General features: G+C 41.2%; 1 protein-coding gene across 6 annotated transcripts in view; it reads left to right on the plus strand.

Moving 5' to 3' along the window:
- SULF1 (sulfatase 1) overlaps positions 1 to 24,836 on the plus strand; it is a 192,710-nt gene that overhangs the window by 5,417 nt on the left and 162,457 nt on the right. The window contains exon 1 of one of the 6 annotated variants that reach the window (XM_069600216.1): positions 22,517 to 22,866. The exons of 4 other annotated variants lie outside the window; for them this stretch is intronic. The gene's annotated coding sequence lies outside the window, so the exon portion shown is untranslated. Of the gene's footprint in view, positions 1 to 22,516; positions 22,867 to 24,836 lie in introns of those variants that run through there. One more of the 6 variants, XM_069600219.1, reaches the window with a different exon arrangement.

Genomic DNA, 24,836 nt, shown 5'->3' on the forward strand with positions numbered 1-24,836 from the left:
GCAGTGGACCCCAGCAGGGAGCTGAATTCACCAAAGGGTCATGTGCTTCTCTTCCTTCCCCTTGTTTCACTGTTTGGAAAGAAATAATAACTTGGCAAAACATTGTAGAGAGTCAGGTCAAGCTTCCAGAAGTAATTGGTAAAGCAAGATACCATTTAGATAAAGCAAGGTGCTTGGACCTTTGCTGTCCTTCACCTTTAAAGCAAATCGAACAAAAAGCTGAATGCAATCAGCTTTAGTTCTGGCCTGTTCCTAAACTCTTCACCCACCATCAAACACTGAGTCGTCTCTCTGTACCCTTCCCCCAGAAGGACAGTGGACCGACCGAGAAATGATCTCACAAAGCACTAAATGCCACCTAGCTTATACGTCCTAGGACCCTGGTCATTCAGTTTTCAGGATCTTGAGATAGATCAAAGAATATTCTTTGTACTCCTGATCATCTGGTTTGCACCTGCCCCAGACCAGGGAAAGGAAAGAAAATGGGAGTCCTATAAATGAAGGGCAAGGCAGGATTTCTGGAGATGTCTCTCTCTTAACAGCAGAGACAACTATGCAACTTTCAAAATGAAGCATTAACAGTTACCTGGCTGAACCTCATCTCCAGCTGGAGCAGATACACTAGATGCTCAAAATATGGGATCTATGTACTACTGCACAACGGTGCAGTAAACCTTTGTTAATTAAAAAAATGTAGCTCTACACTTGACTTTCAAAAGTCAAATCTTTTCTTATACTGTGATCTCCTTTTTACTCCACAACCACAGATCTGTAAGGAAATATTTCTGCATATTTGAAATTGTGGATCTAAGAAACTCTGAGCCATGCCATTGTTAATTAACTAGAGAGGATGAAATCAATGTTGAATAGCTATGCCGAAAAAATGAGCAGACACAATGTGTTTCTGTGTGAGAAGGTAGTGTCTATCCAAGTTAATCTATAAATTTCAGGTAGTGATAAATTTTCACACAAGACAGTTAGATGGTTGACAGTGGGCACAGCATTTGGCAACAAGTTAAGAGCCCCATTGGCTCTGGTTGAACATAAAATAAAGATTCAAAAGTTTATTTGAATGATAAACTCATGAGCAAGACTGGACACTTGTGTAAGAGAAGAACCATAGTAAGAAGGGGGTTTGTTTTTATATCATATCCAATTATGTTATAAAAGTACAATAATTGAATTTTCTCTTCCAAAGCAATTGACTCTGAGGTGCACATTCATCTGCCTTCATATATTTTTGCTTTTGTTTTATTCTCTTCAGTTTTTTTACTCTCCTCAGTCTTCATTTCTGTTCTGTTGTTGTGCAGCCGCTAAGTCATGTCCGATTCTTCGTGACCCCACAGACTGCAGCAGCCAGTTTCCCCTGTTCTTCACTATCTCCTGAAGTTTGCTCAAATTCGTATCCATTGAGTCAGTGATGCTATCTAACCATCTCATCCTCTGCCGCCCCTTCTCCTTTTGCTTTTAATCTTTCCCAGCATTAGGGTCTTTTCCAATGAGTCAGCTTTTCGCATTGGGTAGACATATTGGAGTTTCTGCTTTAGCTTCAGTTTTTGCAATGAATATACAGGGTTGATTTCCTTTAGGATTGACTGATTTGATCGCCTTGCTGTCGAGAGTCTTCTCTAGCACCACAGTTTGAAAACATCAGTTCTTCAGTGTCCAGCCTTCTTTATGGTCCAACTCTCACATCCTTATATGACTACTAGAAAAACCAGAGCTTTGACTATACAGACCTTGGTCAGCAAAGTGATGTCTCTGCTTTTTAATATGCTGTCTAGGTTTGTCATAGCTCTCTATCCAAGGAGCAAGCATCTTTTCATTTCATTTCATTTCACTTCGTTTGTTGTTCTGGTGTTGGCATTGTCCAAATCTTCAGCTCAGCTACAAACTGTGGTTGCTAGAAAGAGGGTCTATTGCTACAATGAACTGAAACCTTGAACTAGTTTTTGTTATTACTTTGTTCTGCTTTTTCTCATCTGCAAATAGAGCTACTAATATATGCAGCTTTTCCACTTCATGGAATACATAATAGGCCTGAAACAAATTTATTTCAAGAACTCGGGAAAATTCTCCTGTAGTCATTTCCTTGATAGAGCCTCCAAATACACCAATCTAAGCATCTCTTCATTCTTCTGACTAATAAGAGCACATTCTTAACAGACAAAATAAAAATCTGAATTTCAGGGGGTTCTGTTTATTGACCAGTTTTGTGGTATGGTGTTATAACTCATAGGCAACACCTGCTATATTAACTTAAAACTGAAGATCAGACTGTTATGAGATATTAGCTCTACCAGGGTCATGATGATAACAGATGAAATGGATACAAGACTGTGCATTTCTTGGTAAATTAACATAAGTGTGCACCTGTGGTTATTAGCCTCAAACTCTTATTACTAATTTGGCTTAGCATCAAAATCACCTTTCTATAACATAACATGTCCTCTGAATAGACTTCCTGCCAGTTTCAAGCTTCCTCCTTAACCTTCACCTGCCAGTAATCAGTCTTCCCCTGAGTAGAATATCCTAGTACACAGATGTGCTTGGTGTTGCATCCATAAATTCTGGACACTTCAGCTTTTAACTTTCATCTGCGAGAAGTGCATCTTCCCCCCAAAAAGGCCTCTAAAGTCATGTGCTCCTTCCTTTCTCTTGAGAGCTTTCACACTGGCAAGATCTGGATACAGCAAATGAATAAAAGCCAGGGGTGTATAACACTTTTTTATTTCCGAAGGTTTCACATGTGTTATCCCATTCATGTCATATATGGTATCTATATTTAGTAAAAGAGACTTGGGGGACAGACTCAATATCAAACAGCTTAAACTACTTTTTGGCAGTTGATCCGTTATCCTAAGAAACAGCCATAGGTAACTTCTAAATAAAACCAAAAGAACAGACTGAAAGCTATATCAATGTGCTAATACGTGGTGCAGTGGTAAAGAATCCTGCCAATGCAGGAGATGCAGGAGACCAGGGTTTCATTCCTGGGTCGGGAAGATCCCCTGGAGCAGGAAATGACAACTCACTCCAGTATTCTTGCCTGGGAAATCCCACGGACAGAGGAGCCTGGTGGGGTACAGTCCATGGGGTTGCAGAGTCAGACGCGACTGAGCAACAGAGCATGTGTGCTCAACAACTTCTTGTGTATATACGTTTATCCTAGTGCTCAGAGGATTACAAAATAACATAGATACTATTCCTTCCCTTTAGGAATATCTAGTTTAGCTGTGAGTGGAAGACATGCTCCCCCCTCCCCAAACTGTTTTAGTAGTAATGCAAATAATTTTGTGGTCAAGTATCAATTATTACTACTAATTAAATAAAAAGGATGTCCACAGAGCCCCCTACTGGAGGAGCTGGAACCCGAGCCAGGCAAGACTTTTCTCCATGTCATTAAGCAGATGAATCAGAGCAGTGATTCACCTCCATTCTTTGCAAAGTCTATGGAGACAATTCATTTACCCTTTTTCCCTCAGTTTTCTTCTCTGTCAAATGGAGATATGATGATCACAAAGTGTAGAAGTTTCAGTGAAATAATAAAAGTAAGATATTGTACACAGCACCTAGAACTTAGTAAGAATTCAAAGAGTTAGATGCTTTTTCCAAGATGGCAGGAGGAACCACCTGAGTTAAGGCTTGGAATTAAATTGTGCATGTTATTTGCAAGCCAAGACATAGTATTTCTGAGTCAGAGGATGTGCATAGATGCAGTTTGGGAATATATGATAAAGGGAGGTATTCGACAGAGGAGAAGGAAGAGGAAGGAAAAAAGTGATGGAGGAAGAGAGAGAAAAAGATGAGAAAGAAGGAGGAGGAAGAATACAGTCCTTGGTTGCCTCTACTTTGTACCCTTTTTTATTTCAGTCTTTTTTTTTTTTTTTTTTTGGCTGTGCTGTGTGGCATTCAGGGTCTTAGTTCTCAACGGGGATCAAACCTGTGCCACCTGCACTAGGAGCTTGGAGTCTTAGCCACTGGACCACCAGGGACGTCCCCCCTTTTCTATTTTAAGCACATCATGTCAGCTGAATTAGGCCAGATTCCAGAGTGTCATGACACATCAGGACTTCAGCTAGTGAGGTTGTATCTATTTTTTTGAAATAGATGCCTTAGGATGTTTAAGCAGTAGATTTTTCAGGAATGGGGAGAGAGAAAGAGATGAGTGCAGGGGGAACACTCAATTGGGAGTCCAAAAAAGAAAATGAAAAATAAGTTGCTGTTCTCATCAGTAACACTGACAGTGAGGAAAGGATGGGTGTAAGAAACATTGTGAAAAGCTTGGTAATTAGTCAAATAAAAGACAAAGGAAAGACAGTGACAAAGAAGACACGGGCATGAAGCCCAGGAAATCAGGGAGTGGTGACATCCCTTAAGGAAAATAAGGATGCTGGAAGTAGAATTTCATTTGTAACACTATACATATCCCAGGCTATGGCTGGGATAACTTTATAATGCAACGCAGGTAAATACATGGGCTGTGTGCTCAGTAGTGTCCGACTCTCTGTGACCCCATGGACTATAGCCTGCCATGCTTCTCTATTCATGGAATTTTCCAGGCAAGAATGCTGGAGTGGGCTGCCATTCCCTACTCCAACATGTGCATCTAAATGTTTAATAATATAATTTTGAACTGATAAAACTGAACTTTCTGATCATCCGTGGACATAAGACAGAATATACCACTGTGATGTTTTTTATGACATATTCCTCCTTAGATGAAAAGGATCTTTTCTCAAATTCAGAAAATAATTGGCTCAATAACTCTCCTAGTGTTTTTAAACTTTAGGGAAGTAAGGGATTTCCAAGTCAGAACAACAAACTACTCATGCACAATATCTATAATTCTCTTCTTTCAGCTAAGAAAATGTTAGTGGAGAAGAACATATAATTTAAAGAGTAAAGAGGCAAGAAGGGATGAAATATTTAAGTTGCTTCTGCTCATAAACGTTCAGCGTCTAACTTGGTTGACATCCTTTTACAGAATGTGTGAATGACTTATTTTACAAGTGATATAGACACTCCCTTTTTCACTCACTACAACGGCAAATCATTCTTAATTTAAAGCTTTGAGAAAGATTTTCCTGACCTCCTGCTTTTCTTTCTATCTCTTCTTGTTCTACTCTTTAGTTTGTCAAATTTCATTTTAAGCTTCTCTCCAAAAACAGGAGAGCCATTCTTGATACTAAATCAATGAATACTTTTCAGGATTAGGTATAATTTTATTAGAGGTAGGAGATTATATTTGCCATTTCACACTCTTGCATCAGATGTGGGGGGGAGCAGGGCAGCATGATTGAAAGAATACGCTGCTTGAGTCTGCTAGATCTGGGATTTAAATTGCTAGAAATTTGTGGGAATAATATTGACCTGGGGAGACCTGACAGCATTTTGGTTCCTCAAAAGAGACTTGGGTTCTGTTCAAATTTTTAATGAAGACTTTGGCCCGTTTTATTTTACTCAACTGAGCTTGCTGAACCATGTTCCCTGGTTCCTATGGGAGAAATGCCAGCCTAAGTATCCACACCTGTAAATCTAGTTCTCAGTTAGGGTTGCCACCCATGGGGGTCAAATTGGCATGAGTTTATACTCGGAAGCTATTAATGGCTAACGACTGACTTGGTCATTCTCAAGACATCCAGTGCAAGGAACCAAGGGAAAAAGACAGAATACACTCATTCCATCATTACAGCAATAAATGTCATCTGCAGCAAGCACAAAAGTTGGGTTTAACTGTGAAGTTTAACACTAGGTCTTTTCTGCTGGCGTCCACTTAGGTCAACAGGCTCATGAGCCTGCATATGTGGAGATGAAGGTATAGAGTATAGGCTGATATTCTAAAACTCCTTCATCCAGACTGTCTAAACTCAAATTTCAATTCAGGACTCTATTCCTACATGTTCAACTTATTGACCTGTCTCAGAGGTACAAAGACTTCTTGACGAGGAAAAGCATAGTCCTTGTAAGAAAAGAAAAATGAGTAAGTGGAGAAGAAGGGGGGAAAATACCAGTCAAACATACCCTGTTTTAGAGTCATGTTTTTTTGACACAAAAATAAGGACAGAAAACAGAGAGGAAATAAGCTTATGAAACACTTCATGTGTAGCAGTTGTTATTCTCATTAGTTGTTTTGCTCTAAAATTGGAGATCCAAGGACTTCCCTGGTGGCCCACTGGTTAAGATTCTGTGTTTCTTATGTAGGGCCTGTGGACTCAATCCCTGGTCAGGGAACTAAGATCCCAAATGCCCCATGGCATGGCCAAAAAAAAACCCAGTTTTTAATAAAAAGTAGATAAAACCAGAAATCCATTGAGCCACCCTTCTGGGCACCCACTGCCTTCATCTCAGAAGTGGAATTGGAAGTACTCTTCTAATTGCTTCTGCCACTATTCTGACCCCTTTAGAAATTTAGAAAACCCCACTGGACTGCCTCATTGGCTTCAGGTAAAGCTTATTTCATGCTGGGCAAGTAATAGATTAAAATGTCACTAGCAATGACAAAATTTGCTGAACAGTGGCAGTTGTGTTATAGCTAGGAAAAAGAAGCAGAGTGGTACAGTGGGAAAACATTGGCAACCTGGATTCTAGAGCTTGGTTACCATTAATAATGAGATATTGAGCAAATTAATTAACCTTTCAGGAGCATGCCTCCCACTACCTCTTAACCTTTATTCTACTGTTCCCTCCATCTAGGTTAAATTATTCTCCTTAACTGACAAGCTCTGCTCTTTCCCTAAGACCAGTCTAAATAAATAAGATATTCTCCTTTGAAATTAAAAAGCATGGTGGGAGGAACAGGGAAGGACTTTAATCCAGTTTTGCACCATCTCTTGCTCTTTTTCCACTCATTTTATATATCACTATTAAACTAATCTTCTAGCATCATTTTCATCATGCTCTTCCATTATTCTAAAATAGCCAATTTTCTATAGCATCCAGCTTATTAATAAATAAAACACCAGCCTTTAAGGACCTGCATCGTGTTTTCCACTTGAGCCATATCCCTTCCCTGATGTGCTTTCTGTTCTTTACTAAGTTGGTTCCGCATCTCCTAAATTTCCATCACTTACTTTTACTGCTAAGGATTTGTTCATAGGGTTTTCTGGTCTCAGGCTGTCCTCCCATCACAGTTGTGATGTTCACATCTCACCCATCCTTGAAGAAAAATTATCCCATTACTTACATGGAACTTTCTTTTGTTCACTATACCAACTATTAATAAGTCCCTTCTCATAGGTGATCTCTTACCACTTAACATGTTGCCATCTAATTTTAGGTGGCATCTAATTTTACCTTGATTAGGTACACTTTTGCATTTATTACTATTCTTCATAGATTTTTAATATTGCTCCCTCTCTTTATTATCAGAAACATGAAGGTAGAAGTTGAGTTTTAAACCTCTGCCTCTATCAGGCATAGCTTCAAGACGGTATATCTGATATAGGCCATAGGTCTTCATTACATATTCATAACCAGATTGGTCAAGGATAATTGGGATAGAAAGCTGCATTTTAGTCACTGAGAAATTTGAGGAAACTAATCAAAAGTAAATCCACAACCACACCAGGCAATTCTTTTGACACTGTGGAAAGCACTATCTCATGCACCAGTTTTCTGGCTTAATTTTTTTCCATCTTTTGCACATCACTCTCTCAGTGCAGCATTTGGGCCAGCTGAATTCCATCCAGAAACAGATTTAAATAGACAATAGGCTAACTAGAATTCCCGTCCTCCTTGATTAGATGTGAAATAGCAGAGCTGGGTGTCACTCACATGCCAGCCACTCAGGAGTCTGTGCTATCAATTAATTTCTTTTGAGAGGTGAACTGAGGAGATTGTGACAGTTCCACTTTTAAGGGCATGTAAAATTATGGCTAGACCAGAATTTTAGGGACAGTGCCAGACAGACAGACCCATCCCACCTGGATGAAAGTATCTACTATCTGCTGCATATCATAAATTACAATGCCCTGAAAACCCCACAGTAAATCATATTTTTCTGTTGCTGTAGTTGGATTTGACTATAAAAATTCATTGGCTTGAAATCACATTCTCAACTGTAGGACAATTTGCCAGTGAGATGAGAGGTTTTAAATCACTTAGAAGAAAGAGGAAATTATCACACTTTCTATTGGATCTACTGAATCTTATTTCTTGTAGTTTTCTGAAATAATCAGAATTAAGGCTAGATTTTCCAAGAAAGGCATGGAAAATATCATAGAAGCACAGACTATAAGAGGTATACCTCAGAGATCATCTAGGTAAAAATCCCCATTTTACATCCGAGGAAACTGAAAAAAAGTATGAAAGTGTTTATGCTCAATCATGTCCAACTCTTTCGGACACCATGGACTGTAGCTTGCCAGGCTCTTCTGTCCATGCAGTTCGCTAGGCAGGAATACTGGAGTGGGTTGCCATTTCCTTCTCCAGGGGATCTTCCCGACCCTGGGATCACACTGGCATCTCTTGTATCTCCTGCATTGGCAGACGGATTCTTTACCACTAGCACCACCAGCAGAGAAGGCAATGGCACCCCACTCCAGTACTCTTGCCTGGAAAATCCCACGGGCAGAGGAGCCTGGTGGGCTGCAGTCCATGGGGTCGCTAAGAGTTGGATACAACTCAGCGACTTCACTTTCACTTTTCACTGTCATACATTGGAGAAGGAAGTGGCAACCCACTCCAGTGTTCTTGCCTGGAGAATCCCAGGGACAGGAGAGCCTGGTAGGCTGCTGTCTATGGGGTTGCAAGGAGTCAGACACGACTGAAGCGACTTAGCAGCAGCAGCAGCACCACCCGAGGAAAATGAAGCCTGCCTAAAAAAATCCTAAAACCCACATTTCCCAGATAGTTCTAGGCCAGGCTTTATCAAAACGTAAAAGGCAGTAAAGTTCTACCAGGACTAACTGGATTTATGTGTCAGATGTCCTCTAGAACTGAGGAAAACATGAGAGTATGAAGCCAGCTCTCCCACGGCCCCTCTTACTAGTTCCATGATGAATAATCAGGGACTGCAGCGAAGTCTCAGGGCTGGAACAAATACCAGAAGAAGCATTTACTGTTTAGGTGCATTCTTTGTGGAAAATCCATTCTACCAGAAATACCCAAGCGCTGATCTGAAAGTTCGAAGCTTTGTTATAAAGAGCCTTGTTTGTAAAGGCACCTTTTAACCTTTGCCAACAGAATGCTACCCAAGTGGTGATAATAATATTAACCATCACCCTCAAAACATTTTCCCTTGAGTCAAATCACTGGAACTTGCAGTCTTTGGATTAGCAAAGCAAATACATCATTTCTGCACACCAGAAACAGCATCTGAGAGAGGATTCTAGAGAGCTAGCGAGTGGAGTAATCCACATTGGAACTCATGTCTTCTAACACCTTCTTTACTGCTTCATGCTTCCAGTGATTCCAAATACATATATTATTACATATGTAATACATTAGGGAAACCTGTTGCCTTCCATGGGCTTCCCTGATGGCTCAGAGGGTAAAGAATCTGCCTGCAATGCAGGAGACCTTGGTTTAATTCCTGGAGTTGAGATGCCCTGACGTCACCTCACTGAGAAATAAACATTGGACATACGTCCTCAGGTTCTGGAATTTTCCCAAGAGAAGTATAAGAGCCATATTCTTCAGAGCTTTCTAAATTATGTGAGTGTATAAACCAGTATGTACTTACATAATTTATGTCTAAAACAGATTTATTTGTATAGAAAGTAAAATGAGTCATTATTGGATTATAAATGTCTTTCAAAATCATTAATTTACATTTTTCATCTTGCACTATCAAGAATAATAATTTAATAATTCCAAAAAAAGATTAACTTAGAATTTTAAAGTGTGGTTTTGATTTTTTTGGAAAAAATAGCTTTGTTTTAAAAACATATCCTATATTTCTATTTGTTATTTAAAAAGTCACTGATTTTCAGAGCAATGCAAGGAATATGTCACAGGAAAAAGAGTATGTGGATTCAGATTGTTATCAGCTATATTTCAATTCACTGACAGTGTGATTGAAAACCTGGTTAGAACTATAGAGAAATCAGGCTTATCAATATTACATCCGCTGGTAAAAGGGAGAATTTTGTTGTGAATATAGAGTTAATTTGGCAGAATAATTACCTGTTTGTCATATAGCTAAGTTTTAATTACAGCAAGTGCTGAAAAAGAATTCTATGAAAAATTATATCTTTGGTCCATAAGAATACTTTCTTCTTTGAACTAAGCCTATACATTGACCACTTCTGTAAAACATGCTTTCCTATTTATTATTTGTATCTCAGCCGTTGTTCATAATGAAAATAAAACAGGTCATTTTCACTACTTGAAGGGAGGGTCAGAAGAAATAAAGCTGAGCTCTTTCCAAACTCTTTACAGCTCTTTTGTTCTGCCGCTGAGCAGCGGTTGCCCTTAAGTCATTATGACTTTTTTCTCAAACATGCTCATAATCTCCACCAAAAAGACCACATAAAATGGCAAGCTGTTAAAGAAGAAAAACTACACACAAAAAGGATACAAACTTTTTCAGTAGTGTAACTGAAGAACATCTTTCTCATTTCCCCGACCCATCAGAGATTCCAAAGATTACTCAATCTTTAGCTTCTTATACACAGAGAAAATGGACTTCTTTTTGTCCTTCCTTGCTTAGTCCTCTAATGTTTTATGAAATTGGACTTTTCCCACTTATGAAACTTTTAACTTTGTATAACAATCTATACTTTCTAGAGTGCATTCAAACTATTCATTTGATCTTGAAAACCTTGAGGAACACATCACCCAGCTAAGTACCTATGCCCCTTTTAAAGAATAAGAATGAAGTTGCATTCTTGGATAATACACAATGAAAGATATTTAGGGTTATAAGACCATGAGGCAAGCAACTTTCACTGAACTCAAGGAAAACAAACAGTGAAAGTGAAAATGAAGTCACTCAGTCGTGTCCAACTCTGTGACCCCGTGGATGGTAGCCCACCAGGCTCCTCTGTCCATGGGATTCTCCAGGCAAGAATACTGGAGTGGGTTGCCATTTCCTTCTCCAGGGGAATCTTCCCAACCCAGGGATCTAACCCTAATTGATGAAAGGATTGGGGCAGTTCAGTTCAGCCACTCAGTCATGTCCGACTCTTTGCGACTACATGGACTGCAGCACACCAGGCCTCCCGTCCATCACCAACTCCTGGAGTTTACTCAAACTCATGTCCATTGAGTCGGTGAGGCCATCCAACCATCTCATCCTCTGTCCTCCCCTTCTCCTCCTGCCTTCAATCTTTCCCAGCATCAGGGTCTTTTCAAATGAGTCAGCTCTTTGCATCAGGTGGCTAAAGCATTGGAGTTTCAGCTTCCACATCAGTCCTTCCAATGAATATTCAGTACTGATTTCCTTTAGGATGGACTGGTTGGATCTCCTTGCAGTCCAACGGACTCTCAAGCATCTTCTCCAACACCTCAGTTCAAAAGCATCAATTCTTCAGCACTCAGCTTTTTTTTATATTCCGACTTTCACATCCATACATGACTACTGGAAAAACCATAGCTTCGACTAGATGGACCTCTGTTGGCAAAGTAGCAACATATGGATCTCAGTAAATGGTATGCAAGTGTTTTCTCTATTATTCTTGCAACTTTTTTGTAAGTTAGCTCAGTTTTCCAAACCTCAGACTTTTTGGTAATTATTTTCAAATACAAACATTTTTATAAAAGATAGAGAGATACAGGAGAGTTAAATCATTTGCATATGCTAATAGAGCTGATTCAGTTCAGTTCAGTCACTCAGTCATGTCCGACTCTTTGCGATCCCATGATTTGCAGCACGCCAGGCCTCCCTGTCCATCACCAACTCCCGGAGTTCACCCAAATTCATGTCCATCAAATTGGTGATGCCATCCAGCCATCTCATCCTCTGTCGTCCCCTTCTCCTCCTGCCCCCAACCCCTCCCAGCATCAGAGTCTTTTCCAATGAGTCAACTCTTCGCATGAGGTGGCCAAAGTATTGGAGTTTCAGCTTTAGCATCAGTCCTTCCAAAGAACACCCAGGACTGATCTCCTTTAGGATGGACTGGTTGGATGTCCTTGCAGTCCAAGGGACTCTCAAGAGTCTTCTCCAACACCACACTTCAAAAGCATCAATTCTTTGGCACTCAGCTTTCTTCACAGTCCAACTCTCACATCCATACATGAACACTGGAAAAACCATAGCCTTGACTAGACGGACCGTTGTTGGCAAAGTAATGTCTCTACTTTTTAATATGCTGTCTAGGTTGGTCATAACTTTCCTTCCAAGGAGTCGTGTATTTTAATTTCATGGCTACTATCACCGCCTGCAGTGATTTTGGAGCCCCAAAAAATTAATTGACACTGTTTCCACTGTTTCCCCATCTACTTCCCATGAAGTGATGGGACCAGATGCCATGATCTTCATTTTCTGAATGTTGAGCTTTAAGCCAACTTTTTCACTCTCCTCTTTCGCTTTCATCAAGAGGCTTTTTAGTTCCTCTTCACTTTCTGCCATAAGGGTGGTGTCATCTGCATATCTGAGGTTATTGATATTTCTCCTGGCAATCTGATTAGAATCCAAGTATTCTTATTTTTCCACACTTCCTCTAAATCTACACTCTATTTCTGTATAAAATGAACAGTAACTTCCACTTAAAATATTTATAAACCACAATTATACTTTTTGCCAATCAGTCATCAGTGCCATAGCTCAAGGAAAACTCATAATTATTATTTACCTATAATGTATGTTTATATATCATATTACCCATTTCAAGTCATTTTTATCACCCTATTTTATTTGATCCTCATAACTTTTTGAATAAAGTAGATAGCACAGGCATTATTGGACCCATTTTACACATCAAGGAACAGACTGTGAAACTAACTGGCAGCCATATTCTGGAGACAGATACACAAGTCTGAAAACTTCAGAAGAGTACTCATTCCAATGAATCCTCGACAGTCCAGTGCCTCTTCATACCCTTAATGACCATATCTAAAACTTCCAGGTCTCAGGTTTTAGTAACAGACAAAAATAACAGTCACTTAAAGAACAAAACCGAATGACTGAAAAAGATGCCTATGTTTTACTTACTATTATACATAACAGCTAAGTATATTGAGTACCTACCTGCTATGTGCAAGGAAGTGCTTTATATATATATTATCTAATTTAATTTTGCCACATCTCTATGACATGTAATTCTCATAGTCCCCATCATACAAACAAGGAAACATGTCTGAGAGTCTAACTTGACTGATATGCAGAACTATCAGGGCTAAGGCAGGACCTGTGAACCTCCCACTGTTAATTACATTGTCCTAGTCCACATTTTCCCTTTTTCCTTTAAGCTCAGTTGATATTTCAGCCAAGTTCTTTTTCATATATTCAATGATCTTTAAATTCTGCAATTGAGAGAATTCTTTCCAGGAACACAGTTTGTATGGAAAAGCACATGTTTGAAAAAGCAGGTACCATATCCTATTTGCATTGGCAGCAGTCTCTGGCATATATTAAACATCCAGTGAGTGTTTGCTAAATGTAAAGGATGTTTGGAGTTCTCTCTTAAAAAGCTTTCAAGATGTCATGATCTAAATATTTAAATAGTTGTTGTTGTTTAGTCACTAAGTTGTGTCTGACTCTTTTGCAACCCCATGGACTATAGCTTACCAGGCTCCTCTGTCTATGGGAGTTGCCAGGCAAGAATACTGGAGAGGGTTGCCATTTCCTTCTCCAGGGCATCTTCCCAACCCAGGGATCGAACCTGTGTCTCCTGAATTGAGAGGCGGATTCTTTACCACTAAGCCACCAGGGAACCCCAAGTACTTAAATACAGGATTTATGAATCAGTTCAATTGACTTCCCTGGTAGCTCAGACAGTAAAGCATCTGTCTACCATACGGGAGACCCAGGTTCGAGCCCTGGATTGGGAAGATCCCCTGAAGAAGGAAATGGCAATCCACTCCAGTACTATTGCCTGGAAAATCCCATGGACAGAGGAGCCTGGTAGGCTACAGTCTATGGGGTCACAAAGAGTTGGACACGACTGAGTGACTTAACTTTCACTTTCACTTTCAATTTTCCAAGAGTGAGCTTTGCTGCAAAACACATAGTTTCAAAGCCAGAAAAAAAAAAATGATAAAGAAGCGAACAAATTTCACTTAAGAATATTTTTAAGCCATTAAAATATTTTAATATTTTTAAGTTCTTGGAAACCTGAACTGCTCTGTCAATAATCTGACAGTTTTGGACTGTCCAAATAACCTTTTTTTGATAATCTCCTGTTTCTATGACAAAAATAATTCTCAGTCTCACCGCTGGTGGGAGTCCATGATTTTTCCCTTTGCTACAACCAGTCAGGATAAAAAGTGAACACAGGTGACTTACTATGTAAGATTCCCTCGCAGACGCCAGCTGAGCAATGATGCAGAAAAGGATCAGTCAGGGAAGATGTGAAGTCCAGGTAAGTGGCAGGATCCAAAGAGTACACTTTTCCACCTCCTTTCTTCCTACCCACGATTGCAGCCATCCCTTTTGTGGATGGCTCCAAAGTTTCTGATATTCACTTGTATCTGTCTTTCCTCAAACACGAATAGTTAGGTGAGCTAAGATCTAGACCGCATTCCCCTACATCTTTCCTGCCTTGGCACTATGACCTTTGTCTTATCCCGCCCAGTGCACAGACACTTTAAGTGCACAGCTTAACTTGATTGCAATGTCAGTGAATTTCAGGGTAAAAAGTGCATTCAGGTAAGTCAATCACATGTCGGTCTCGGGTTTCTCCACCTGGCACCGGTTTACGGCAGCAAAGCAACTCCTTTCAGGCTCTGCCCATTATCACTTCTCTTGCTGTCCATCACCCTCACCTCGGGCTCTTGACCTCTGGTTCTTACTAATACACCTGCCAGTCCCAGACATGGGTACTTGTAGATTCTGCAGAATGAGGCTTTTTCCTGTCTCCAGCTCAACACATCCTCCACAAGCATCTCTCAAAGACTGCATGACTGCAGGACACCCACGCCTCCACTTCCCTCATCTCCTTCACCTCCGTACCTCTTCATCTCCTCTTCCCACTTTGTGCTTTGCCCAGTCCCTGCTCTTTGGCATATGCTTTTGCATTTGCCACTTTTCCCTCTTGCTCAGTTGCCAAGTTGTGTCTGCCTCTTTGTGATCCCCTGGACTGCAGCATGCCAAGCCTCCCTGTCCCTCACCATCTCCCAGAGTTTGCCCAAGTTCATATGTCCATTGAATTGGTGATGCCATCCAACCATCTAATCCTCTGACGTCTTGTTCTCTTTCTGCCTTCAACCTTCCCAGCATCAGGGTCTTTTTTTCCCCTCTACTTTCTCTCTCTCTCTCTCTCTCTCACACACACACACACACAAGACTAGAGGGAGCAAACTGGATTTGGTCCCGTTGAATTTCTTGGATCGTGTTCCCTGGGTTCTTTTTTTCTATGTCTCTCTAATCTACTATTTTCTAGCAAAAGCTTTCTTTGGATTTCTGACACCAGCCCTAACAGCTTGAATTTATCTGATGCTCTGAATAACTTTGCTCCCGGGGCTGAAGTCGCAACTATTAACACTCGGATTATTATTAATAATTATCATTCTCTTTTTTAAAAGATCCTTCCTGTTATCTCTTTGTATTATTTAATGTTGTTGTTTAGTTGGGAAGTCATGTCAGACTCTTTTGCAACCCCATGGACTGTAGCCCACCAGGCTTCTCTGTACATGGGATTTCCCAGGCAAGAATGCTGGAGTGGGTTACCATTTCCTTCTCCAATATCATTTAATATTTATATTTAAATACAGAGCTGTTGCCAGGGTCACCGCTCAATATGTACTCACTGAAAAAAGGAATATTTTTTACTCACTCAGGGCAAATAATACTAAACTAGTGATTAGGACATGAATGCCCTAAAATAGCCAGAAAAAGGAGAATCTGAATGATAACTGAGTACCGACAACATGCTGGACACTGCTATAAACTTAGTTATATCTGTACTAGTCATTCTACTTGGAAGAACTAGACTTAAAAAAAAAAAAATTACACACCTGTAGAGCTAGGATTTGGACCCAAGTCGTTTTGTCTTCAAAAGTCAGTGCTAACTCTCAAAAGAAAGTTCTGCATAAATGCTAAATGGTAAAACCCCATCATTAATTACATGGAAGGAATTTGCATTTGCCTGCAATTTACACATTTTCTCCAGACTAATTTAATTGCCAATGCTAGTAAAGTGCTTCTTCCCACAATTTACTAGGCTTCTTTTGTAAAAAGCTAAATGGAACTTTGCTGTCAAGGTGGTGAGGAAGAGAAGACTGAGATTCAAGTAAAAACTTGCTAACTGGTGTGCAAAACCATGCCCATTAAGAGGGGAACAACTCTTACAGAATACAGACTGGTCTCTACATCGTTTGTTAAGGGCTGGCATAGACTTGTTCCTGTGGGCTCACTCCCAAGTCAGCCCCAAGAAGGCTGAAACAAACCCCCATGGAAAATAATATTGGTTATTATTAGATAGAATTATTATTAGGTAGAATCTAGGGCATTGCGATGAACACGCTGTTCGCTGTTAGGTGTTTTCTGCGAGGCATTATTACTATTGTTACAAATTAGCAAGAGATAAAGTGCACTTAATGCATTTTCCTTCAATTTACATGCCCTTCCTTCTTAAACCATTTCCAGAAATGCTTAGGAAATGTGAAAGGAGTTTATCCGACCAACGTATTGTCTTTTCCTCCAGCAGAATGTCAGATCACTTCTTGAAAGATCCTCTCCAAATGCTTCAACTCAAACCGATTTTAACAAACTTGACTATACACACCATAATTAGGAAGCCAATTCATTCAGTTCATTTGCATCCGTCTAAATAATTTCTCCTGACAGATGACTTCCGTTCTAAGTACCAAGTACTTTTTAATCCTAGGCAGGTTATTGCTGAGGATAAACGATTTCACATTCTCATAAAGATGCCAGTCATTAAGAATATTAACACGAATTCCTTCCCCTCGGATAGAAAGGAGCTGTCATTTTAGCAATGTTGCTGCATCAGCCTTTCTATTGTCAAACACAACAAATGATGAGAAAATCAATTTACTCTTTAGAATTAGTCAAGTGAGGAATTCTTTGAAGTGGGGGGTCAGGGTTTTTGTCTGGATTCCGTAATCTGGAAAAGCCGGGTACTGTATAGACGTTGGTAAAATGTTGTGAAATTTAATGAGGACTGTTTGCTGCCATAGACCTTCCAGACAGAATCTATCTCTGAAAAAGAATTCCCCACTCTTAAAATAGAGGTTTGATGAGCACCAGATGTGGTTTAAACGAAGCCTTGTCCAGCTGAACTCAGAATATATTTTGATCTGTATGAGGCACAGTCTAGAAAGAGGGGCAGTGAATTGATCGACCAGAGCCTGTGTTGAGGTTGGTGGTGGGGCTTGAATATATATTTACTCCATAAAGCTACTCACATTAGGCAAAATGCAAATGAGCTTTTAACAAATACTTTCTAATAGTTGGAGGATGTCATACTTGCTGCTTATGAGACAATTTACAATTTTATTTCATGTCTAAGATGTGCAGAGGATAGCATTTCAATGGGTAGCCACAACCTTTAGGATGATCTGTGTTCTGGCAATGATTGCACTTCCACATCTCAGTTTCTCCACCCACAAAGGGAAGATTAGCTCGTTCTTCAAGAATGACAAGCATTTAATATTTGGAAAAGACTAAATAATGAAGTGCTTGGATTCTATAGAAATGCCAGGAGAAAAGATTTATTTTCAAGTCAAAATCTAGTACAAACATGACCTTCCTATTGTAAATCTCATGAATAGGGAAAGAAATTACATGAAGACTGTTTCTTGGGCTGAGAATTTGGAAATACATTAATATTGGGATGCTTCAGATGGTAAAAAAAAAATATTAAAAACATCTGCTTATTATAATCTCTTGTCTTTGGAGATGAGAAAAATTCTTTCTGCTACACTGTCCTGAAAGAATGCAGTTAGTAAAGATTTAAATGACAGGAATGAAAGGGTCATCTTTTGATTTCTTTGCCTTTGGGCAGGACTATAGTTAAGCTACCTCAGGAAAGAGAACAATGCTGTTTCTTGCAAAAATCTCCAGGTGAGAATAATAAAAATTAAAAAGAGCACAAGGGAAAGCTCAGGGACCTTGAAATTAATAAAGGTCAGTTTCAGCTAATTTCAGTTCAAATCCATATCTATTTGCCAGTAGCCTGATGCTTCGCTTAGTGAAAAGCCAAAGGATGTGATATTTGGCAATAGTTCTATGAGAATTCCATTTAGTATTAGCATGAATGTCTGGTCATTGTTTTGTTCACCTCCTCTTCACCCCATGGGGGAGGGAGGGAGTCCTGTCCTAGGGTTCTCAGATGACCAAACACAGGACGTCTGACTCGGGACACAGGAGATCAAAAGTAATTCATTAGTCACATATACTAAGAGTCCAGGGGGGAGTGGATACTCTGGGTCACATGAGGCAACACAGAGGCTACATTTAGGAACAGAGGGAAGAAGAAGAGCCTATAAGGAGCAGGCTCTGTAGTAACCTGAGAGTGAGAGGTACCCAGGATCCCAGGGAAGGATGTGATTGGCTGGTTTCAATGACTGGGCAGGCAGGGAAGTAAACCCAGCAGGATGCAGAATAGGTAGACTGCTGCTGTCCAGCTGTAGGGGAACTAGCCAGTGAGAGAGTCTTTCCCAAATGGTGGGGAGCATATCAGGTAAAAGTAGGGGAACACACAGCCTTTTGGGGCCCCATGAGGCTCAAAGATGTCAGGGCAGCATGTGAAATCTTAGCCCTTCTAAGCCAGTGAGTGGTTCATACAAGCTATGTCGACATATGGGATGCTTACATCCCCTGGGCTATACCAACCCCTCTAAGAGAGAAGTCTTTGCCATAATTATTGTGTCTCCTGTGAAAAAAGTCACCTTGACTGGATTGATAACCTTGGGGCATAAGCAGTTTTCTAGCAAGCGTGCTCTCAGGCCAAGGCTATATAAGTAGCTCGATGATTCATGCAGAAGTATTCTCTGCTACTCGCTTTGATTTAAATGAAAAGAGAAGGCATGCCCTGCATCATTCAGACAAATTACATATTTATTCCTCACTTGATTTTCATTTGCCACGAGGTGAATGTTGACCAGTTTCTACTTCCAGCAAAAAAGACAAGCGAACCAAAGTGAAGAGTATGTCTGTGTTCTCTTATTTCCCTGCAATTTAACTGCTGAGGAGATAATGGACTCAGGGAGACCTGAGGTTCCAGGCAGAGTTTGGACCTCTGAAGTTTAATGGAGTGTGTGTGTATGTGTGTGGGTGGGTGTGCTTAGTCATGTCCAACTCTTTGTGACCCTGTGGACTGTAGCCTGCCAGGCTCCTCTGTCCATGGGATTCTCCAGGCAAGAATACTGGAGTGGGTTGCTATTTCCTTCTCCAGGGGATCTTCCCAACCCAGGGATCAAACCCACATCTCCTACAGGTGAATTCTTTGCCACTGCACCATGTGGGAAGTTAATGCTGGGCCTGTTTAAAATCTTAGGCAAGGGACTTCCCTGGCAGTTCAATGTTAAGACTTCACCTTCTAATGCAAGGGCTGGGAGTTTGATCCCTGCTTCAGGAGATAAGAAACAATGTTGTAACAAATTCAATAAAGATTTTTTAAATGGTCCACATCAAAAAAAAAAAAAATCTGGGGCAAGGCATTTAATTTCTCTAGACCTCAAGTTCTGTACCTTTGTAATGAGGAAGTTAAACTAGATCAAGTGTTACACTAGATCAATCACTACGTTAGAATGCACCTAAAGAACATAAGGCACATTAAAGTGCCTGACACCCAGTCAAGACTCACACATGGTAGTGAAAACAGAGATGACGGCTCTGACTTGAGCAGAACAAAAAGAGGGGAGCTCTTGAACTATGAAATTGTAATGAGATCTCAGTCCTTCCTGAAGCCCATACCTCAAGAACTGAAGGCCAAAATTCCTCTTTAGAACCTGAATCGGTTTTTTATTGTTCTAAATTAGTGGAGGCTGGAAAGTTCTGCTAATTCACTGAACATTCTGCATGCCCGGGAGAGCCCATTGACACCGCCCCCCACAAGTCTCTAAAATGACACCACTGTACATCCAGCCACCACAGACGGCACTGACAGCTTACTGCTTTCACCGAAGGCTAACAAGGGAATGTCACCAAGAACGTTTGAACGCTAAGCCACAGAAATTCAACACCTGACAGCTCACATTCTGTGTACTTCACTCCATATCATAAAACACATCAGCAGAGAGCTATTGTTTTCACATTGAGCTGCTGTTGTGATAGTCTGCATTCTTTCCACAGTGGAGAAGTTCTCTCGTAAAATACATCCAAGAAGTCTGTGATTTCTGACAAATCTCACCCTTCAGGAACTTTCCTGGCCTTCTAGGAAGTCATCTACACTCCGGAGGTCTCCTGATGAGCAATAGCAGGAGCTCAGTAGAGACCAGCATTCCTGGTGCCCTCACGAGCACACATCCTAAGGAATGTGACAGGTCAGACGTTCCTCTCCAAATCTTACAAAGCTTTCTAATTTTTAAAATTTATTATTAATTGGAGGATAATTGCTTAACAATGTTGTGTTGGTTTTTATCATATATCAACATGAATTAGCCATAGATATACATATGTCCAGGCTTCCCAGGTGGCGCTAGAGGTAAAGAACCCACCTGCTACTCCAAGAGACATAAGAGACACAGGTTCAATCCCTGGGTTGGGAAGATCCCCTGGAGGAGGACATGGCAGTCCACGCCAGCATTCTTGCCTCGAGAATCCCATGGACAGAGGAACCTGGTGGGCCATAGTCCGTGGGGCTGCACAGAGTCAGACACGACTAAAGAGACTTAGCACAGCACGGCATACATATGTCCCCTCCCTTTTGAACCTCCCTCCCACCCCATTCCACCCCATTCCACCATCACCAGGCTGAGCTCCCTGCACTATACAGAAACTTCCCTTTAGCTATCTACTTTACACATGGTAATGTAAATATTTCAAAGTTACTCTCTCAATTTGTCCCACCCTCTCCTTCCAGCTGCGTGTCCATAAGCCTGTTCTCTATTTCTGACTATTCCTGCCCTGCCGTAACTAACGGGGGAATGTCCCAAAAACCATTTTGGTTCATCAGTACCATTTTTCTAGATTCCATATATATGCGTTAATATTGTTTTCTTTATTTTTGTTTTTAATTTATAAAAATTTCCAAATATATCCCAAAGTAAAAGTTATCACAACCGCCCCTGGCCCACTGCGCAATTTCAACAGTCCATCAACGAAGGCTTTCATCGGAACACCTGGAGGTTACCTGGGGCCCCTCCACTCCAAGACTGATGGCCCAGATGACATCGAGTTGGCTGTCAGCTACATTCAGTCAAAACACTCAATGAAGTGCCTGTCCTGGGCCACCTCCGAGAATCACACCAGATCCCAGACTTAGGAAGCCAGATGTACGTGAAGAATTACAGCAGAGAAGCCAAATCAAGGAGAAGAAAAGAAGGGAAATTGGGAGAATTTGGGGCGGGAAGATGGGATTTGAACTGTGCTTTGAAGGAAATGGGAGGGATGACATTTCAGGCTGAGGTGGAGGATGTAAGGCAGGCTGGGGCTGGGCCGGGAAGAACCGGAAAGGCCATCTTTAGAATATGATTCATAGTCTCAGGAGCTGGAGTAGGTGAAGGCCATTGGGCTGGGAAGAGAGAAATTAGTGACACTGGAAGGCGTGAATGCCTGGAGGAGGAAGTTCCTCAGGGGTTGGGCAGCAGAGCCAGAAACAGGGCAGGAAAAGAATCATCTAAAGAAAACCCGAGGGTAGCAGCATGGGGGAGGGAGGGTAGCAGAGAGGATGAAGTGAAAACTTTCTCAGCCCCAGCTCTGGCCCAAAGAACCCTTTGGCTGGGGGGTTTTGGCTCCCACAAAGAAAAGAACAGAGACCCACGGAGATTTAAAATAGAGGGTGGATATACAGGGTAGGGCCCTGACCCCTGGAACTCCCTGCAAACTCTCATTAGCAAAACGAGAGACCAGAACGAAAGCGAAGCAGCAGAAGCACCTGGTGAGAGTCTAAGAAACATCCGTGTTTACTAAGCACTCGGTCTCTGGAACGCCTGCCTCTCCAAATACCACATCTTCCTCATCCACTCCATCCCACCATGGGCGGGCGGCTACTGTGTCGGGTGCCTGGGGGCGGCAGTGGGGGGTGGGGGGGACCGCAGCCTGAGAGCCCTGCCAACCCCCGACCCACTCCCTCCCTCCCTCCTAGGAGCCTTCCCGCGTGGCCGGCCGGCCGGCCGGCCAGCTGCAGCTCAGTTTGTTTGCCGAGGTTTGCATGCACATATTGAGTTGCCTTTTTTTCCCCAGCCAGTTCAGCAGTGTCCCGAAATTCACCCCCAGTGTAACTTCTGCCTCTGCTCCTCCCCTTCTTGGAACTGCCTTTTGTTTGTCTGGCAGCCTTGGTTCTATGGGGGTGTGTGTGATGATGATAATACGCGGACTTATATAACCCTCTGCATCTCTCAAGCGCTTCGCAGACCGGCCCTCTTGCCTCCCCCGGCCCGTGTCAGGCCGGGCGACTGGAGCGGCTAATAGGAAACCCCGACCCGAGGCGCGGAGGCCAGGAGGGAGGGCAGAGGGGGTCAGAGGCCGGCCCTTCCCGGCCCCCGGCTCCCCCGGAGGTCAGGGAGATAAGAAACAATGACTCTCGCCCCCGGGAGGAGGAAGGAAGCCCCGCTGCCGCAGCCTTATCTCCGCTCCCGTGCGTTCTCCCAGTTCCCAGAGCTGGTTCTCTAGAGAGGACTTGGAAGGCGGCTTTTGTAAGTATGATGCTCTGCTTTTTCTTTCATAAGGAAAGAACCAAAGTTTCCTCACTGCCCTTGTTCATTTCATCTTATTTATTCCCGAGAATAGATTCCCCCGCGCTCAGATACTACCCTGACTGGAAATGTGTTTCTGGCCAAAGTCTTCCACCCAAATTGGGTCTCTCTTAAAAATTGTAGGAGGAAAAGAGGTTTCTGTTCTCATTCATTTATTCACAAAATTATCCCCCTCGTTTCCCCGTGTCCTGGTCCCGGTGGTAGCTGACTGGTCTCCACACACACATCTCACCCTACAAAGGAACCCTGGTTATTCACCTTGCTTGTTAGGTATCCAGAAATAATGTTGCAACTTTGGGCTTAAGTTTCTCTGCTTTCAGGCAAATTCAGTTGTGGGAAGTTTCTTTTCACACTATGAGAAATCTCATTTTTCCGTGTAGTCTTGAAACTTGTACTGGCGTGTTTAAACCTTGCAAAACACTGTCACTAGAGTGGACAGGTGAATTCTTACTAAGTTTTTCACTGTATAGCTGAAAGATCTAAATATTACAGAGAATGAACTTAAGTACTAGCAAAACCCAAAGCTCTGTTCAACTACGTGTTTATAAAGGATGCTGAGTTAGTTCTGTTCTCAGGGATGATGCTCAAGGTTTTGGGAAATTGTCTTTCAACAAAAAGTGAATTTAAAACTCTAGAAGAAAGATACAGTTTCTGAGCTTTTAGGAAGTATGATTTGCTAATTGAATAAGCCGAGAACACAAAGTTCTATCTTGGGTAGTTGTTCAATTTGCTTTTATGAAACCATGATTATAAGTTGGTTCACTATGAGATATAGAAAATTACTGTCTTTATTCAAGTACTAAGAAGTATAAATTGTAGAAAGCAGTTTTAAGTCATGTGTATGCTAGTCACTTCAGTCGTGTCTGACGCTTTTGAGACCCTGTGAACTGTAACCCTCCAGGCTCCTCTGTCCATGAGATTCTCCAGGCAAGAATACTGGAGTGGGTTGTCATGCCCTCCTCCAGGGGATCTTCCTGATCCAGGGATCGAATCCGTGTCTCTTGCATCTTCTGCATCGCAGGTGGATTCTTTACTGCTTAGCCACTGGGGAAGCCCTTTTAGTGTCGTTAAGTGCTATGATTAATTCACTGAGCTTGATTACTTTATATAAACAGCTATGAAAACCACATATAATGTGGTGTATCAGTGTGTGTGTGTATATATGTAAAAGAATTGAAGATACTATGTATGTATATGTTTAATTAAATATATATCATCATCTCTTATATTTGTTGTAACTATCCAGTGTTCAGTGTCATTACTTGATAGTATCATACCCAAAATAGATTAAGTGAAAAGATTTCATATCAAATTTCAGAATGCAATAGATCTATTTATTCATTATTTATTCAACAAACATGGAAAACATTGTAAAATTCAGTGTTTTGTTGTTTTTTTTTTAAGAGCCCCTTTAAATGACATTTCGATTTAAAATTCTTTGTGGCTTCCAAGAAATTCTAAGCCATAATTAAATTTGAAAATAAGACTGGATTCTACTTGCTTTCCCCCCTAAATTTAAAAGTGAGCTATCAACACTAAAATTCTATGCTATATCTAATTTAGTTACAAAGATCAGCCACATAATCTCAGTGTTCGTCAGAGGCATACTTGACTGTGGTAGGAGGGACACAAACTATGATTTGATCTGGCTGTGAGGCTTGGTTTTGCCATTACATGGTTATGTGACCAGCAGCAAGACCTTTCAGATTTTCAATCTCAAATTTCACCTCTGTGAAAGGAGACAAATGCTATGGGATTGGCCAACCCAATACTTATCCCAAGGAGAGGATTGTTGAAAGGATTAAAAGGAAAGAAAACATGTAAAGTATCTAGCACGGTGTCTGAATGCAGAAGTGTTTCAGTCAATTTTAGGACTTTTCCATTTCCACAGTTTTTTCATCTTTGATTCA

Source organism: Ovis canadensis, chromosome 9, assembly GCF_042477335.2.
Source record: "Ovis canadensis isolate MfBH-ARS-UI-01 breed Bighorn chromosome 9, ARS-UI_OviCan_v2, whole genome shotgun sequence".
NCBI classification, from domain to species: domain Eukaryota; kingdom Metazoa; phylum Chordata; class Mammalia; order Artiodactyla; family Bovidae; genus Ovis; species Ovis canadensis.